The sequence below is a fragment of the Lagopus leucura genome, unplaced genomic scaffold (genome assembly GCF_019238085.1).
Source record: "Lagopus leucura isolate 7727_CA_CO unplaced genomic scaffold, USGS_WTPT01 Super-Scaffold_100004, whole genome shotgun sequence".
Lineage (NCBI taxonomy): Eukaryota > Metazoa > Chordata > Aves > Galliformes > Phasianidae > Lagopus > Lagopus leucura.
Genome location: NW_024962264.1, coordinates 9667018 through 9687224, shown reverse-complemented (window position 1 = coordinate 9687224; position 20207 = coordinate 9667018). Strand labels below are relative to the sequence as shown.

Genomic DNA, 20207 nt, shown 5'->3' with positions numbered 1-20207 from the left:
CCCCCCCCCCCCCCCCCACCAAAAAAAAAAGAAAAAAAAAAGTGGAAGCAGTCTAAAATTTTCCTGCAAATTTTTGCTGCTTGGCAAAACAGCTCTGTTGCAGTCATATCTATCACGTCCTTAACCATCTTTAGAATTTGGCAATAATGTGGATGTCAAAACTGTTTAGGTGTCTCAGTAAGAAGTCATCTCTAAGAGGGAAAACCATATTGCTCAAAGATTTGTCTCCTTCAAAGTAAGAGGCCTAGCTGCTGATTACTTAAAATTATATTGCACTATTTATCTTCCAAGTTTGATGGGACCCTGGCAGCCTGATCTAGTGGGTGGTAACCCTGCCAACAGCAGGGGGTTTGGAACTAGATGATCTTTAAGACCTCTTCCAAACCAAGGCATTCTATAACACTGTGATTCCTTAACAATGTTAACATTCATTGACTCATAACAACAACAGGACTCCTAATTTCTCAGCCCTACATCATCTCCTTAATCTTGTTCTAGGTAAAACCTGACAAAGAACCAAGCTTTCAAAACTGTTCGTCCATTGGTTTGTTGTGTTTGTTTGTTTGTTTGTTTATTAGAAATGTATATATTCTCTTCAGTGAAAAATTGATTTATCTTGGTATTCAGTGAAAAAATCTAAGTAGATTTTTTCTGAACTGGAACATTCTGCAATTTATTGTGCTTTATATTCAATATCTCAATAAACTCCTTCCTAATTGTATTTTTGTTTTTGATTAGCACTGTCCAAGGGAGAGTCTGCAGTGTATTTCCTTAAAGCTCTGAGGTATTTGAATGTTTCCTCTGAAAGGATCTTCATTTTAAGATAACCTTCAGAAACTGGCAGCAGACCAAATTATATAAGAGGAACACAGATACTGAAGCTAGATTCTTGCAGTCATTGAGTCTTTTGTACGTTCTTTGAAAATTAAGCGATGCAGAGAGGTAGCCTTTTCCTAGGGCATTTCCCTAATGTTTTCCAGATGTTGCTAACTCACAGTCTAACAATCAGAGCCCCCTGAGAGTCCTATTACAAAGGCAAAGATATATATTTTTTGTCCACTTGCAGTGTATTCAGCTACACTTCCGAAGCTGTAACTGAGATAAGGCATATTTAAAATTTTGCTCATAGACTTCACAACTGAAGGCCAATCCACTTTCTTTCAAGATGCATAAAAAAAAACCCAAAATGGTCTCAAGCTTTACAGGCACTGTTTGCTTTGTGTTATAAACAATTACTCTAGTTCATACGCAACGTTCCTTGATTAGCAATGAAGAATGTTTTCTGTACAGTTTTGCACAAAGTTCAGAAGGAATTCAGCAAATCACTTTGTTTAATTTGCTGGCTTGGGATGCTTTAAATATCTGTATTTCATTTATTCCATTGTCCATTTTGTTATCCACTACTCTTGACTAAAGTTGGAAGAGCAAACAAATAGGGAAAACAGAAGGGAATATATTTACACAAAACTGATACCCTTGTGTGTGCTGTATATATGCAGAATTTATGCAGGTGATCTGAATGAACGTATGAGTCCATTGTGTACTACTTGCCTAGTTTCCATGGTGCTTCAGATAGAGTTTTTGGTAAGGTATAATTTCTTGAAGTTTCCTCTGAATCTTCACTCCTTTTTTTCCACGTTCTGTTGCCTCTGCCTTTGCAGTCTCTTTGTTGTGCAGTGTAGTTTTGCTTTGTTTTGTTTTGTTTTGCTTGAACCATTTATACCTTTCCTTGCTGGGATGGACATTTTGTGGAAGGTTCTGCATAGGATCCTGACTTTGTTTGTCATATCATTGACGCATACTTGGAAACCCTACACCCATAAGGTTTGTGGTATTAAACCTACTTTCCTGGTGTGCAGTGAGTTAAATTTTCAACATGTAAACGGGAGCCAGTTGGCTCAAATAATATCTTGGTACGAAAAAAAAGAAAAACAGGAAAACAGACAAGCAGAATAACACATAATAATAAATAACTGAAACATGGCTATTTTGTAAGACTTCTCCTTTCTGAGGCAACCCATGGAGGCAATTGCAGTTTCTACACATCCCTCTCCCAAAATAGCAGCAGGCTGGTAGCCTGTTGTACAAGCAGATGCAGGTAAGTGTTAATCCAAGTGCATGCTTTTGCATCATGAAAGCTATGTAGCTGCTAGTTAATGAGGATACGTCCAATTAATATTACAATTAATCTGTGTATGCATATTCAATGCATCATCTGTCAGTGTGCATACTGTCAATTCAGTGTACTGATTTGCTCCATGCCCAAGAGTACAAAATATTCTTATTTTTTAATACATGCACATTTGTGTCTTCTGATTTATCTTATAGAGCATTAGTTTTACATCAGTTCAGCTCTTCCCAGGATGCCTTTTTGGGCAAGAAACCGTTGCTGTAAGGACTCTGAAAGGATGTAATACTTCAAAATTTATGTGTAATTCACAACTTTTCTACTTTGTTTTTCAGGTTTCAGTTACTGGTTGCTGTGAGAACAGTTAGACTCATTACAATCCAATTTTCTTAAAGCTTCAAAAGTTCCGGGAGTCTAACGCCGAAGCTGGAATTTTGTGAGTATGCCTTTAATGATTCTTAGTTCCTCAAAGGATAACCAAAGGTTTAGGAGACTTCAGTTCTCCTCAGCTACGGCATGTAAACATTTTGTTTAATAATCGATTTTCCAGGACATTTTTGTCACACCGTGATGCCTTCTTTCTCAACCTCTTGTATTTTAGGTGGGGAGTCATGATGTTTAAGACAATGAGCCTATCTGGATCCCATTCAGTTGACACAGAATCCCTTGGCAGGCAGCAAAGGTCCTGCCTTCCATTAACAATTGTACCTGGGGATTTGATAAAGGTTTGAATGTTTGATTTGTACCCTTTGTCACTGTAGAAACCCTGTCTCATATCACAGAAGGCCCGGGTATATAAAGTAGGAAGGCTTGTTTGGGCAGGTTTAGTGTCCTCTGTTATTTACAGTGCTCTGTGCAGTGGCTTTGGGTTGACAGATCTGCCTGGGTTTAACCAACTTCAGTGTTGTAAATCCTGTGCTTGGGCAGGCTGAGATGGACTGATAAACACAGAGCTTCTGCTTCTAAACTCTATTTGCTGTCCTGGAGACCCTTTTCTTGAAATTATAGATACTATTTAGAAAGAAATCTACTTTGAGAGCACTGGGAAACTTTCTGATTCCTGTTTTTCTCCACCTGGTCTTTGAAAAGAAATATGATACATAATTCACTATTTAAGCCTAGTTTTCCCTGCCATGCTGGCTGTCCATTCATGTTTGATATTCTCTACATTATCCATAATGTTTCAAATGGCACTACTTGCTTTTTTTAAATTTTCTTATTCGAAACTGGGTTTGCTCTTTAGCTTCAAAAATAATTCTTTCCTCTAATAACTGAGTCTAATACTACTGCTTTATCAATGATCCCAAGATTATGTGCCAGCTGCAATCAGCTCTTCATTATTTATATAGCCTGGTTACAAGGGTGGCAGCCAGCTTCTGTAGCTTATGATCACGTGAACTGAGAAACTTTGCAAGCATTTGTAACACTACAAACAACCACCCCTTCATTAGCATTGCTTCTTGACATGAATTACTGTTTGCTTTTCCTGAAGTAGCTGTGGTAATGGTTTCTAGATCTGCTGTTTTCTTCCTATCTGCTGTAACTCTTGTATCATTGCCTCTCAGCTGCATATTTATCTTCCTATGGGGGCATGATGTTTTTGCTGAATATTTCCTGGCCCCCAACATTTGCTGCCTCAAACTGTGTCTCTGTTTTCCACTGGATCTCTTTTAGCTTTAGCCTGTGTACATGTTTCATCTCAGCAGTCCTTGCTGGAAAAAAAAGTGTGCACCACAAATAGCATCTAAATAAGTCCAAGGATGGAAATTAAGTGCTCTAAGAATATCACTAATGGGTTCAATCTTATGCTCATCCTTTTTCACCCTTCTGGATATTGCCTACTGGTGAAGAAAGAGGAATAGGGCCTAGGAAAATTCCAGCTGACACTGGAACATACTTCTTTACTGATGTCGTTACTGGCATGGTAGCAGGTGGTGTGCAGTGCATTGAGCAGATTCGTTTTTAAGAGTTCAGCTGAGGCCATCTGTTGACTCTATTGTAAACCCAACTTCATAATTTTGAGGACGGGATAAGAGAAGTTCTGGCAACAATGATCCAGTGTAAACTCACAGAGGTAATCCAGATTCGTTTAAAAGTGGTAGATTTAACAGATTGATGTTGTACTAGCATGCTTTATGTCAGATCAGATATTACTCATTCCCACAAATCCAGAATAATAAACATTCTGTAATATATGCTCTGGCTAATGTGCCAAAAATACTACAGCTCATCTAAACCAAATGAGTGCTGCTGAGTGATCATGCATAGCCCTGGCATTAATGATGGTGAACCTGCAGTGACAAATAATTAATAGCAAATGCACTTGAGCTTTCAGTAGAACTCATGCTGTAGGTATGGCTATTCATTTCTCCTGACCCATGGCTATTATCATATCGGGAAGCTGGAGAATTGCAAAAATCTTTGAGCCCACACAATTAGCATCTTCTTAATTCAGCCTTAGCCAGCAGACTTCTGGCTTTGGCATCTGGGAAATGGCTGTCACTTCTGTGGTGCTGTGTTTTGTTTTTAATGTTTTTTACTTTTGACTGCTTCTGTTTGAAGGTAAAGTGTCACCCCAAATCTTGAGAATGCTACGCTCTTGTTAAGATTTTCTCACTGCAGCACATTGTAGATACGTAAGACTGAGACTGAGAGCAAGCAAGATTGCTTAAGCGTCTCCATTTCTTATTCCTACATTACACAGTTCTCTTTTGACTATGTGCTGCCAGATCTGTTACAAAAGCAAAGAACTTCATTTCTCAAGAGTAAATATCTCTGACCTTTGTCCTTTGAGGAGAAAATGTTGTTTTTCTGATGTATTGCCATCATTGCTGGGACTACCACTCAGAAAAGCTCAGTCTGGGGAACTGTGGGTTACTTTGGGAGGAAGTTGTTTGTTTTAAAAAAAAAAAGGCAAAATGGTACAGTACAACCTTCTCTGTTGGTGGAGTGGGCTAGCCATTATTTTTTTGATATTACTGAAAGGTGATACAATTTGAATGTCACTGCAGAATGAGAATTCAGGCACCATTCCTTCATTATCTTCTCCTCTGTTTAGCAGGCACCAAAGTGGTAAGAAGAGATGTTTGAATCTTTGGGATGTAGCCACTCTGTTCTGTTAATCTCATACAACCTATAATTTGGGCTATGTACTAAGTACTGGGCTAAATATTAAGTGTTATTTTATTGCACACCTGCTTGTAACTTGTTTGTGCTTTCAAATTGATTTGGTCTATTTCTTCAGTAGACGGAGCTATTCTGTTTCTTTCAGTGCAGTTCAGATGCTGTGAGGCGGTATCAAAACAGGTCGTCTGAGTGAGTCCCAGTGACTGTAGTAGAAAGGGAGCCATCACAGGACAATGTTGGAAAGCTGCCCAAAATCCCAGCTGCATATTCAGCTAAGCTGTCTCTTACAGAGCCACGTATTTGTTTTTCCCTGGGCACTCCAAGGAACACAGATCCATCCAGACATGCACTCAGTACATGACTTAGATATTCAGAAAGTATGGCCTCGTTTGAAAGCTGTTCTTGTGATAAGGGAGTAGGATACTCTCTGTATATAGAGATAAGAGCAGTGTATACGATGTATCTCCTTTTGTTTAGGGATGGACTTGTCTCAGTCTCTTCCCAACTCTCTTTACTCTGGATCCAGAATAGATCTGTGTGCTGTGAAGAAAAGGAACTTTTTATGATGGATCTGCCAGTACAAACAGTTAAAAAAAATTCTGTCTGCGACAGTCGTCTTGTCTGCCAGTACAACTTTGAATTCTCCTAAGTCACTGTTGTGGCTTAACTTGGCAGACAGCTAAATACCACACAGCTGTTCACCCACAGTGGAAATTCCAAGTGCAAGAACTCATGGATTGGAGTAAATACAGTTTAATAAAAAAAGGAAATAATAAAGAAAGCAACAACAAGAACAAAAAAATCAGGTGATGCATAATGCAATTGACCAGTGCTCTGACAGTCTCCAAGCAGCAGCAATTCCCCTGGCCAGTTTTATTGTTCTACACGGTGCCACAAGGTATGAGATATCCTTCTGCCCAATTTTGGCTGTCCTCATTCAATCACCTCCCAGCTTCTTTTGCACACCCAGCTCCTTGCTGTCAAGGCAGTGCAAGAAGCTAAGAAGTCCTTGACTCAATATACAAACTGCCATGCAACATTGTTATCAACGTTATTCTCATCCTAAACTTCAAAACACAGCTCTGTACCAGCTGCTAGGAAGAAAATTAAGTCTATCCCAGAAAAAGCAAGGACAGACAGTTAAAACCTATGTCCCAAGCAAATCGAAGAGGCTGTTTAGTTCTCCCCAGGCTATTTGCTGATTTTCAGTCCTTTCTGCATGGAGTGCTGCAAAGAATAGTGCAAGCCTGGGATACTGAGGTTTCTTCTGGTGGTATGCAAGGCAGAACACTCTTCTAGACTCTTCTTGAGCCACTGAATTCCTGTTTGTGTTTCTGTAAGTCAGCTAATTTGTCTATCAGGCCATAGCCATGATCAATGTGGTGAGTAGTAAGCTGGACAGAAGTTATATTCTTCAATTTAATCTCTGCCATCACCTGCTGTTGTGCTAATTGGATCAGGGAAGATTCTCAGGCAGTCCCCAGATCTTTACATTCCCCAGTGTTTAGTCTTGTATGAAACTGACACTCTTTTATTAATGATCATATCCCTTAACAACCTCCTGAATAGCTGCAGGGGACAGCTTAGAGAGCATGGGTTATACCACATGAAAGTGCAACTGAACTATTTAGGCACCTGTCCGTAGTGACAGACTAAATAACGAAGTGTGAGAAAAAAAACAATTTCTTGTGGAGCACAGAAAGGCTCCATTCGAGCACTTTATGCCACAAGCAGGTGTGAAGCTGATAGCTGATCTTTTTTACTGCTGTTCTGCCTTTTGGCTATTCACAGAATTAAAGAATACATTGGTGTATACAGAGATGTGTTATATCTTCTTGTACCAAAACACCAAATTAATTGTAGTCTCAAAATGGAGCCTTTTCTGCAGTTCAGATGTTTAAAAAAGAAAAAAAGCACTGATTTTGAGAAAAGAATGCAAAGAAATGTTAGGGTCGTTGCAGACTTTGAGGGTACTAGATAAAAGAGGGACTAAATGCCATCAATGCTGGAGTCCTTGGTCTGGGTCATGCAGCAAAGAGTTTTCTGGAGGCCTTCTCCAGCTAAGTGAAATGGTGACTAAAGGTGGTCTTGATCTCAGTGACACTCAATTTACTCAAACCTTACTTTTTGTGGAACATTTCAAAAGCACAGCTACAGATTCTGCTCCCCATGGAGCAGAAAGGGGTAAATTTACCTGCTACAGAGCTCAACACTCAAAATCCACCTGGGGACAGTGTTGTGCACCCAGGCATTGCCCCTTGACCCACCCTGCCTGTAGTTTGTCGAGCTGTGCCTCAGGCAGTTCTGCATGAGCTGGTGAGCTGCTGTTAGCTGCTCCTTGGACTGCAGTACAAAGCACAGGTGGATGCTTTCTGTGATGCTCAGATGATGCTTAGAGCATCACTGTCATAACCTGCTCTGACAATGTAAGTGACTGCACTAACTAGACCCTGGGTGTTCAGCCATGTTTTCCAGGGCTCCCAGCTTTTAAGAGAATGAAGGAGAAGACTGTACTTCTCAAAGAAATATTTATTTGCTTATCTAGTTTTAAAAGGCTTGAAACATCCCTTGGTAAAACCTCTGGAAAATTCACACATTTTGTTGCTTATTTCCAGAGAAAGAAAAAGACATCTTCAGAAATGCCTACTGAAAGTGAAAGGAAAAAATGATAAGACAGAACGTGGGAAAAATCTGTAAGAAAGTTCTTTTCCATACTGTACTTGTTCACATCACTTGGGCCAGTTCCACAGAGTGCCATAGTGCTGTGATATTGGCATAGTGCTTCATCTGTGCTTCATCTATAATGCTTCAAAGCATCATAGTGCTTTGATATTGGCATTGTTGAAAGCAGCAGATTAGTAGCAGTTGATAATCACTGGATCAGATTCTTGGGAAAACTTCTTGTAGTTAGTTAACAAACATCTTAAAAAAATTCACTGCTATGAAAGTGTAATTAGAATATATACTTTCTGAGCATGTCACATTATAAGGTCCTCATTCTTCCTCAGTACACGTTTTTCTTTTATCAGTTTTCTCACAGTTTGATTTCTCTGCGTGACAGTTTTCTTTTAAACCTGTATTTGTATTAGAAACAAATGTTTCTATGTTATTCCCAACACATTTTTCACGTTGACTTCTTTATTGCAATTTATGTTTTTCTTTCACAAGTGGCTTCAGTTTTCCTGAAATGATATTCCAATTCTAACACTGCAGTATAATGACGGTGCTAAGTAAGTGTCAGGAAATGGAGACCACTGTAAACGAAATGGCTCCTCAGCATTCAGACAGGATTCAGACTCCGAGGCCTCATTTCTGCTGCCCCTGTTTGCTCTGAGAGGTAACACTCCTGCAGGTGTCTTGGACTGCTCACCTGGTGAAAGACTGTTCCACAGAGACAAGAGGAGATAAATGTAAGGGCCCCCTGTCTTCTGAAAAGATTAATTACTCAAGGAAAGAGCCCAGTAATGAAAAGTGAAGTTGCTTTTGTTACAGGCCATTGGGTCCTGGACAGTCATTCCTATTTTCCACAGCTAATCTCTGAAGTAAATGGTTTTCTTGCTGTTGACTGTCAGTAGCATGTCACTGTGCAGTGAATTGGATCTGCAAATGTTCTGGGCTGAAGATTGTGGTCTCTGCCAAGCCCGCATAGAGTGCATCTCCCACTCTTAAGCAGTTGGTGAACATGGAGGAGTGCCTTCTGCCATCGTTTCTGTTCAGTGAGTGAGATCAGCTCTGAGCAGGCAGAGATTGAGGAAGTAGCCTCAGGTGCCCGATGACTGAGTCCTTTCTTGCTGGAATTCCTGTTCTTACTTACAAATCTTCATTTTTTTGTACAGTTTTCTGCTCCACTACTCCTCTTGTCTTTCTTGACTTTTTCTACTTTCTTTTCCTCCGCTTACCTCTTCCTTTCTTTACAAAGTATGGCTCTATGCCCCTGTATGTTGCAGAGGGGTTGGACCAGATGGCCTTCAGAGGTCCCTTCCAACTCTAAGGATTCTATGATTCTACATCTGTGTGCTCAGAATGGCTAAAGCTAAAACTCTGGAATTTTATGGTTATGTGAAAACTTTCACGTGATGGCAGATTTTCCTACATATCAACAGCTGGCCCTTAATGTGTGCCCCAAAGGATTGAAGACTGCAAATTGAAGAACTGAGTACCCAGAAGTCCTGTTGTTCCTGTCCTCCAGAAGTCCTCCTTCCTCTTGCTGTCAGACCTACAGCACAAGTGTGCTTCATGGACAAAGCTACAGTTTGGCTCTGAGAAGAAAACCAGGTGTACTGACTCTATTTCGTGCACAACAATTTATTTCTCCTGATTTTGTTTCATGACAATTTTTCATCTTCCTTAAGAGCAGATTCTCACTGCAACAAACTCAGCAACACCTGGGCACCTGGGCAGTGTTTTTGCAGCTGATGATTGGAGGCAGTCAGAGGAATCAAACCTTGGGCATGTCACCTAATAAAGTGCATTGTAATGCGGCACAGTTGCTCTTTGTCACTGGTTCTTTTATGGACTTTATTTCTTTCTCGTATAATAGCAGAGCTCTTCGTAAATGTTTATCTCAGCAGTCCTTGCCTCACCTCCTTGAGAGAGCTGGCTCAGAGGCTCGACACTCTCTGCAGCACATGAAGAAGCTGGGTTTCATAAATGTATGTCTCAGGCTTCACATGAACTGAGAAGCTTAATCTCTCTTCTTGTAATGGAGTGTTTCTAGAGTTGTGACGTACTTAGGAAAAAAAGCACAGACCTCACCTTGCACCTGAGTATGTGGTAAGAAAATGAGCATGTGCAAAGCTGAAGGCAGAGTCCAGTTGAGCTTAAGAGTTTAGAATAAGCAAGAAGGAAGTAGCAACAGAAGAGGGGTAATGAGTCACTATCAGGTGTTATGTACATAGGAAGGCTGCAGTGAATCTGAAGAAGGCAGCTGAAGTTACTTTGCAGATTTTGTTTAGGGGAAGCTTTTCCTCTGCAAAAGGATCACTATAAAGGAGGAATGAGCTGTGCTGGGAGCGCACTAGCAGCTGGTGCTTACTGGTCAGCTGCAAGTACAGACCAGGGTGTGCTTTGAGAGAAGTGAGCAATGCAAGGTACAGAGCTTGTGGGTTGCAGCAGGAGAAGAAAGCAGTACACAAAGGATGAAGATTAGGTGAAAACATAATGGAGGTGATAAGTCAGCAAGATATTTTTCACTGCAATGTGCTAAACAGTTTTGCAGGGAGAGCAGTGTTGAAACCAGAAAGAGGAAGCTTCAGCTGTGAACATGTAGAACAATGAAGTCCTGAACCACAGCTTTACTAAAGAAAAATGGGCTGGATTTTCAAGGCAGTTTGCAGGAAGAATGAATTGGATCTGTGTAGAACAGGTTGACGCTTCCCTTGCCAGCTGTGTTTGTTAAGGAGAATGCTGCTTTTTGCGATTCAGGTTACTTCTCTTAGAAAATGAGTGAGCATTTTCATGCCTGTCATTATTTAGAAATTTTTGCAATACATCTAATCTGATTATTTCAGTTTCCTCTGCTTTGGTTCCTCTTCTTGTCAAAATTAGTTCATCTGCTAGACCCTACAAGCTTTTGCAACTCGTGTTTCACTCCCTTGTTCCTATGATAACGTTATGTCAGCTTAGAAGTCCTCCCAGCTTGCACAGTATTTTTATATGGTTCTGTCTTAGGCCAGATAAGCTGAAGGATTTTTATTCAAGAACTTAAAACATAAGACTGCCTAAACTGTGTTTCTCAGTTGTTATTCTTTTTTTATTTCATTACAAAAAGCAAAAACTCCCACAACTCTTTGGCTTTTCAAATCAACTTTGATATCAGTGAGACTGATATGAGTGAAGTTATTGACTCAGTATCTCCAAGCTTTACTTCAAGAATCCTACAAATTGCCATAATTTGAATAGACTTTCTTGTGAGCTATAACGATAATTTCAGTAAGAAACACTTGAAAAAATTTAAGAAAAAAAATCAGAATTAGGTTTTTCTAGCTAATATCAAGGTTTGCTGAAAAAAAAAAAAGAATCTCTCTGCAACCTTGGGAAATTGCTTAAACTCTCTTCTACAGTTGTAGAGAATAGATATTTCGGTTACAGTAGATGTTAACTGAAGTTTTTCCAAGTGTACTTTTTGTGTTCTCTGTAATGTGTTCTTTATTATATACAGCCTACAGTGAAAGAAATGACCCTTCACCCCTCCAGTTTGAAATCACAAGGGAGGTGAAGGGATACACCACACCAGAGGCTGACGGTCAAATGGAAGAACAGCAATCACCAGAGCCAGTTGTCTCTACCGGAGAGCATCAGTCAGGAAGGAGTTGACAACTGAGCTGCCCTGGGGAAGGAAGGTTCGATACCTTTGGCTTTTGTTTGGTTTAGCAGTTTGTTTCCTTAGCAAGACAATAACAGGCATCAACTTGGGACCAGAACAAAAAGGAACGTTTTATATTGCTATTTATTCTCAGACTGAAAGGAAATTTTGCAGGCTGTTTTGATGTTTCTAGTGGTGAAAAAAAAAGAAAAAAGAAAAAAAGGCTCTCACTTCTTTGTTACAGACTGGAGGAAATAAGGATATGGAGCCTAAATGTCTCATCTTCATGTAAATGGGCTGCCAGCTCAGCCAGATACACAAACTTCAGGAGGGGTACAGAAATGAATTGTTCCACAGTTTGCAGAAAGAGAGGTACAAATGCAGAGAAACCAGCCCAAACCACCCCAGATTTTCTGTATGTTCTCTCCCCTGCATGAGGATTTCATCCAGCTGCAGGGCATACAGTAAACTGAAATGAGGACGCATGCAAAGTTTCTTTTTATTTTTTTCCTTCCTGAAATTCGATTTCCTTCTTCCCTGCTGATATTCCACGTGCCCTGCACCACCCATTTTATTTTCTTCTTGAGAGGGTTCAGTCCTTTTCAACACTGTCCCCATCACTACCCTCTTCAGGCAAACGCAGCCCTCCAACTGATGTGCTCCTTAGGAAGTAGCCTTCCAACAAACAGAACATTGAAACTGTGAAGGAGAGATGTGGGTGTGCACACCACTGATAAATGTCTGAATTGTACACAACCTTAATGTGTGATTTTGTTGGGATCTTTTAGCTAGGCTTTCCCTTGCCATTCCCTTTTGTTGTGTCTATATTATATGTCTGTATTTACTCATGTTAAATACATCTCTGCCCAACACACTTGTACAAATGCATAGACACAATGCAAAGGGTTAAACCAGTGCATTGCTAATTCTGAGTAGAAGGCTGAAAGAGCAAGAGCCTCAGGGGTGTTCTATTCTGCTGATTGAAATCTATCTTTGTGTATACCTTCCTAGTGCTTTTCTTTTGCTTAGAGAGGGATAGAGCTTGGAAGAACAGTAGGACAGTATCATTAGGCGTAATACCACCCATGAAAGCTGAATGAGTCACCACAAAGCAATTGCAGTTGCTGGCTTTGAAGTTTGCAAATACAATACATAGAACTGGATGCACTTAGGTGTTCCGTGATCATGGTGGCTGACTTAGTAAGGTTTCAACAAGAAGGAAAGCAGCAATTTTTCATTTCTTCAGCTCTGTTTTACTACATAAAGTGATTATGTTTTACCACCTACAAAAGAGAATAAAATGATTTCATCCTACTTTAAAATTTCCTTTTGTGGTAATGCTTGAAAAAGCACTGACAACAGGCTGTGTACCATAGTACTGCCAACATTACTGAGTGCTGCTGTCTCTTGTTTTCACCATTTGTTGATTTGTGATTTATGAAATGAGTGAAGCAGGAATAATCTGTGTACAAAACTCAACAGAGTATGGCTTTGATCTGTGATCAGAACTTATTATCAAACTCATTAATAATAATGTGAAGTTTTAGAAGCAGCTTTTTAATGGAATTGTGTCCTCAGAATGAGTTACTGTATAAATTCCCTAATATCTAAATAAGTCTGCCACTCAACAGCTGCAAAAATGGGACTTCCTTCTTCCTCACTACCTATTCATTAAACATGTGGAAAGACAACATGGGACCTTTCTTCCTCTGTCATATTGAATTGCAGCTGGACAGAGATTCAGAATGATGAAGGTGGGAACAGAGAAGTGTCAGAACAACTTGGTCTTTTTTACCTTCAAATCAGGCAGGCTACAGTTGGGCTCTCTTATTTTTCATCTAAGGGAAAACAAAACTGGGATGATACCACGGCAGGCAGTATGCATCACCAGTGCAAAACAGGCCATAGAGCAAAAATAAGGTTGTCTTACTGTTCTGCAACTTCAGCACTGTTGAGGAGTGTGGGACTACTTATTTATTTATTTATTGAGTGCTATCAGCAGGACTGACGGAAATTTATTTTTTAGTCCTAAGGTGAAGGCAGCTTTCAGATTTTCCAGATAGTGTCATGCATTTTTAGTAATGCTTGTGTTTGCTAACGGGAGGATATCGGAAAGTGAACACGCACGTATGTAACTTACTGTTCTGTAAGTGCTAATTCAATTTGTTTCTTATTTCCTCCGTTATATTAAGTCAGATCTACGTTCCTGGAATTCTTGTAGTTCATATAAAATCATAAATTACCTATAGCCAAATCCATGCTCAGGATACCCGTGATCACAGTCCTTGTGAAAACTTGCTTTATTTTATACCAAGACACTGTCTTTGTACTGAGTTCCCTTGGAAGAAATATCTAGGCAAACAAAAACTTACTGATATCACTGTCTCAATTTTTTTTTTCTTTTTCAGCTTCTCAGAAATAATTTCATCAGGGGAGAATAATTTCAGTAAACCTCGTATTCAAAGTTGCTGAAGATTTTGCTTTGCTTCATGAGAACATCATACGGCATGTGCAGGACAACCAGAGGATCAGGCCCAGCCAGCATGGATTCATGAAAAGTAGGTAGTCAGCAGTCCCAGGGAGGTAATTAGCCCTTCTGTACTCAGAACTGGAGAGGCCTCATATCAAGTACTGTGTTCGGTTTTGGGCCCCTCACTACAAGAGAGACACTGAGGTGCTGGAGCATGTCCAGAGAAGGGCAGTAATGTTGATGAAGGGTCTGGAGCACAAGTCTTATGAACAACAACCAGATTCAGAAAAGAGAGCTCAAGGGAGACCTTATCACTCTCTACAAACACCTGAAAGGAGGTTGTGGTGAGATGGAGATTGGAGGTGACAGTGATAGGATGAGACGTAATGGTCTCAAGATACACCAGGGGAGATTAAGGTTGGATTTTAGGAAAATATTCTTCTCAGAAAGAGTGATGAGCTGTTGGAACAGGCTGCCCAGGGAGGTGGTGGAGTCACTGTCCCTTTAGGTATTCAAGAAACATGGAGATGTGGCTTTGAGGGACACGGTTAGTGGGCAGTATTGGTGCTGGTGGTGATGCGTTGATGGTTAGAATCAATGATGTTAGAGGTCTCTTCCAACTTTACTGATTCTATGATTGTATGATTCAATTGGGTAAAAGATATCATTTTTTATCTTCATTAGATGGATTTGGATTTGTAGAGATTACATAGAAAAAAATCTTAACATAATTTCTCCATAAGTGCACCATAGCTACTGATACTCACATTCTGCATTCTGCAGGAGAGAAGATTTCCCATTAGCCATTATTTCTGCAGCACTCCTGCCAATAGAACAAGTGCAGCTCTTTTCCCTCTATAGCAGTTGTAGTGTATGCAGCAAAAGCAGCACTGTAACATAAATGTATCAAAAACCACACTTCAATTTAATTACCTATTCTATACTGATTCTGCAAGAGAGGGAGAAAGAATTCATTGTTGCTTTGCTTAAATATATCAGATTGGAGCAGTAATCTTGAAAGTTCCTTTACCTTGGATTTAAAGTATGCAGGAAAGACCTGTATCGTCCCTAAATCAGCAGTCCACTGGCAGAAAGAGACTGGTACCACAGGAGAGATTCAGTGCTGTAATAAAAATGTCTCAAGCTATTAGATTTTTCTGCTATAAAAATAGAATGTCTTAGAATTGTGCTGTTATCTTAACTTTTGCCTCATATACGACAGATATATAGAACTTAACTGGGAGAGGAGGAAGAAGTTTAGAATGTATTCTGTTTTGGGAAAGTGGAAGAAAAAAAGCACTGTCCTTTTGAAGGTCCCATAATTTATTTGCAGTGCTTTTATATTTTGCAAATGTACTTGGCCATTTTTAACCCCTTAGAAAAAGGAAGAAAGAAAGAAAGGAAGGAAGAAAGGAAGAAAGGAAGGATGAAAGGAAGAAAGGAAGGATGAAAGGAAGAAAGGAAGGAAGAAAGGAAGGAAGAAAGGAAGAAAGGAAGGAAGAAAGGAAGAAAGGAAGAAAGGAAGAAAGGAAGAAAGGAAGAAAGAATCTGGTGTTCTTACTTTATTGAAGAAATATATTCCTGTAGGAGCTGGATAAAGGTTTAAAATCCCTACTTACACTTAAAATTCTCCCAGTTTTGTGTGGGCTTCATAACTGCCTGTATTTTCTCAGAGCAACCTATTCTAAACTGGTTTCCATTTCAGAAGAACTACCATATGAAAGCACCATTCCTTCCTTTCTAAATATTTCTTGGAAATCACATTCCTAAATTACATAGGCAAACCTCCACAAGAAGATAAATCCTGTCTGAAATCAAAGTCATGGAAATGGCACCTCTGGTAAGTAGCATCTGGGCATGTGACTCAGTAATACAAAGGCAGTCGTACAGTCACAAGTCCTTAGGAAGTGCAGTTGACAAGAATGTCAGAAGTAAAGAACAGAGAAGCCATTTCATGAACATCTTTTCAGCTACAACCTGCAGTACAAAATTCTCTTATTGCATATCTTCTTTTCAAAGTCTATTTTATATAGTGTATACATATATATATATTTGTAAGGTATTGGGCTAGGCAGTAATTGGTACAAGATAGCTTGGCACTAATGAATAGTGTCTAAACAGTGAACAAAGCTCTCTTTTGTTTTTGTTTTTTAATTAAAAGAGAGGTGATCTTTTGTACAGAAGAATAGAAACCACCCAAGTTCGACTCCTGGACTGCCTTGCAGAGGGATCCTTTTCTCTCTGCTGAGAGACCTGATTTTGACACCGAAGTTGGAATATGCCAGGACAAACATCTCAATAAACAGACACTTACGTGAGTGTGTTGAAACTAATTCTGAAAATAATCTCTCCTGATGCAGGCATTTCTTTCTGTAAAGCTTATTTCACACTTCACAGGTCACTTCACCTGAAACCACCATTTTCACACCTTCTTTGTATGGTTGTTACTCACAGACAACAGTTACAGGACCAGGCTATAGGTGAACTGCCAAACTGAGGCATGATCTCACACTCACAGAGCTGAGTACACACCCAGTCACATTCATACTTGTGTCAGATTAAAGGATGTGGGTTTATAGTTCAGTTTCTGATGCAGAGATTTTGGCAAGCTTATTATTTGGGAATTTGTTTGCTAATATTTTTAGTCTGAATTAACTTGACCTATGTTCATATCTTCTCAAAGGAAATAGTAGATATTGTTTTTTTTGTTAAATGCAGAATTATTAGACTGCTTTTATTTTCCTATGCTATTTCTTTTCTTATCATACCAGAATTTTCTGTTTGAAAGAACCTCCACTTTTCTGCCACCAAACTGTCATGGAGCTCATTACCTCCGATGAGGTGAGCAATGGTGTGGAATAAACGGACCTCCTGTGAGTGGGAAATCTTTCCATTCCTTTCCTTTCAGTTTGACCTTTAATAAACACATTTCTCTTTGCTACATGAATGGCATTTCATCCCCTGGATGCAGCATATTGCCTTATCCTGGAGAAAGTAGTGACTTCCATGGCATAGTTTTTAATACTGTATTCACCTGACCAAATCCTTGTCAGATGTCAATACAAATCTGATTTTTTTTTGCCAATGTGAATGAATTTCCATAATAGAATTTCACTAGAAATGCTTTTTTAATGAAGGAGTGTCACTTTGCTTATGAGTGAGTGCAGCGTTTAATCATATAAGCAGTCTAATTCAGAGCTTTCTGATGTAACTCACCACATAAATACAGCTTTTGGGAAGCTTCACAGAGACTCAGCATTTAATGTATACTGAAATCAACACAGATAAGGCTTCTATTGTAAGTTTTCTCCTCACTTTCCTTAGGAAAAAAAAAAATCCACTACCTAAAAAAAGTAAATAGGAATCAAAACAAACAAATAAAAATGTTGCCCTTCAAAGTGAAGTGTAACAGTTAGAGCACGACATGAGTTTCATTTAGTGGTATTCAGTTTCCACTGCGGGTAACTGGCACTTTCCTACAGCAATCCTCCCCTTTTTTTTATTTTATTTTTACATAATTTGGATGCTTTTGAATATTGGCACCCTATAGACTACAAAGCGTGAGAAATACTGCATGGGAACCAACAGCGCACACTGCCTCACGCCATCCTCGTAACATTGCCCAGCTGGCTTTGTCAGAAAGAAAAACAGCAGGGTAGTAATTCCTCAGCCTGCTAGAGGCCCTTCTCCAGGGACTTCTGGTTCTTTTTCCCCGTTCAGTTTATGCGGTTATAATTTAATATTAGTAAAAACAGTTTTACTGCAGGGTCTCCTGAGTCCTAGGCAGAAAAGTTGTTTCCCTTTCTTGACTTCTCACTCCGGCACTTTCTTTTCCAGTGAAAAAACTTGCCTGTCGGGGATAGCACATGAGAACATGTGGGCTGAAGTCGCACTGTGGCAGAGAGGGCAAAATTAAATCAAGGTCTCCTTGATCCTGAGAACATCAGCTCACTTGGCATTGATGAGAACACCACACCGTGATTCTCCACCCCCAGTCAAAAAGGACTTGTTCTTGCACAGCTTTTGAAAGGAAGAGTTTGGCACCTTTGCATTCTGGGCAATGGATGGAGGTAATTCCATGAAAATCCCTGTGGAAAATCCCACCTCTCCGTGCCAGCTTTACCTTCTGATGCCTGCAGGCACTTCCCTGGGGAGAACAGGGCTACCTAATTCTGATCAGGTTGCCTTCCCATGCACTCTAGCAGCAGCTGCACAGAAAAAAAGTTTTCTGTATCCTTCTAGGCTGAGCTTCAAATATTGCTGAAGAGAATACAGAGCCAGTGAAGAGTCAACCCATATCAGGTGGAAGCATAAAATATACAGAGCCAAATGTTTCAAGGAGAGTCTGTATCTCCTTCATCACTGCTTGCCAGGCACAGCCCACATAGTCCCTGTGGCATCAAGCTGCAGAAGCAGGTCTGACATCCGCATGTTCTGCAGAGCAGGTAAGATGCTCTGCATAGAGCCCTGCTGGGGAGATCTCATCTGAGCTAGGAAGAGCAAAATCCATTGTCAGTATTTGCATGCTATTTTCTTTTTTCCCTTTGCCCTTTTGTCCTCTTAGTTTCACTGAACATCATGCAGCTGAGAATTTACAAGGCTGGCAGGGTCTAGATTTCATCTACTCTGATATCACTATTAGACTGTGATGATAAATGAGTTGGTTTTCCGTGGGGAAGTTAAGTTTTGCAGCCAGCCTTTGCTACCATTTCTTCTCCCATACTGCATGCCAGGCCAATTGCCTCCTTGTGCATGTCCTCAGGCTTCTTGGAAATATCTGGAGAAAAAGCTTGCACTCCTCTAGTTTCAGTGCAGATGGGAGAATAGTCAAGAAAACAATAAAGGGCAAAGCTGTGAAAGTTCTACCTCAATTGAATATCACCACATCTGAGTTACTTAATCAGGCGCCGTTTTGGTGGTGTTTACTTTTGTACAGTTTTAGTTTTTTTTTTTAATAAAACTTAAATTAGCATAGGATTTGTACCTTAAATAATCATTAAGATTTCTTTGCATGGTTTCCAGCAGAACTGCATGTATTTTGTGGTTTTTTTTTTTCTAGGTAGCAAGACAAAGCATAAGGTCAGTGAGACTATTTTGTTGTCATTTCTATAATAGTGTTTACAAAGGCAAAAAGGCCGTGGGGCATTTTTTGGGTTGATTCATGTACAGTTTTTCCTGTATTTAAATGATTCCAGCTTGCATATATCCTTATTGCTTGCAAAACAAATCTCAGTTGACATCCAAAATGCTATTGGCATGGGGCATAGTTCTTATTCCAGTGCTCTTGGCTCAAACAGCATTTTTCCACTACCAGGGGATTTAGATGTTACATATTTCCTTTATTACTCTGGACCTTCCAAAAATGACATGGGAAGAAAACAAATAGCAAATACATTATCTTTTGGATGTCAAAAACCTTTCCTTAAAATTTGAACCAAAGCCTGCTTTTCAGTGAGCAGCGGTGCAGAGACCAGCAGAAAAGCAGAATGCAGAAGAATTTCAATGAGTCTCATGCTGCCCAAACTCTGTCTTTTGCTGTTTTTCTCCAGACTTCGTGCCACTATGTATTTTGGAATTGCCATTTCTAGATCATTAAAATATAAAGGAAAACAGGTAATGCAGTTCATGCAGGGAGATTTGTGAAATAATGAGTCAGGATGGACTGCAAGAATCTTTTAAATAAAGAAAACACAGACATGTAAGCATCTGTCGTCTACACAAGCAAGTGATGGGTAATGCAGAAAGTACTTGCCACATCACTGACCTGTTTGGGCTGCTGCAAAGCTTCAAAACTCACTGATTGAAATGTCTGAACTGGCACTTCCAAACGTTCTGCTCCTCATTTCCTCTCCGTTTCTGATTTTCGTGGCTACAGAGATGAGAAAAATACATTGCTGCGTCTAGATGCAGTTAATGCAGGAACTCAAAGCACCCTATGAACTCCAATTCTCAATGTTTCTTCAAACTAGACTTCATTTTGAAGGCTAAAGATTGACTTTCTGAGATAGACTCTACAAGCTTAAAAAAAAAGAGAAGTGCAATAATAACCTTAAAAGACTGTAGAAGAGAGGAACGTTCAGGTGAAGCAGCATTACTACAAAAGACAGTTCTCTCACAGAAATTCTTGCACAATTTTAAGAAACTGCTGACATGAAGAGCTGACAAGGTGTTTAGACAAT

The 20207-nt window shown here is 39.7% G+C and overlaps 2 long non-coding RNA genes across 2 annotated transcripts in view; both read left to right on the top strand.

Moving 5' to 3' along the window:
• LOC122180010 overlaps positions 1–16908 on the top strand; it is an 18461-nt gene extending 1553 nt beyond the window's left edge. The window contains exons 2-6 of the long non-coding RNA XR_006178896.1: positions 2464–2564; positions 11415–11595; positions 13967–14116; positions 16190–16342; positions 16800–16908. This is a non-coding gene — a long non-coding RNA (uncharacterized LOC122180010). The remainder of the gene's footprint in view (positions 1–2463; positions 2565–11414; positions 11596–13966; positions 14117–16189; positions 16343–16799) is intronic.
• Positions 16909–17895: 987 nt separating this feature from the next.
• Positions 17896–19116, top strand: LOC122179512. The gene is made up of 3 exons (XR_006178713.1): positions 17896–18098; positions 18271–18473; positions 19088–19116. It is a non-coding gene; the product is annotated as an uncharacterized LOC122179512 (long non-coding RNA).
• The last annotated feature ends 1091 nt before the right edge of the window (positions 19117–20207 follow it).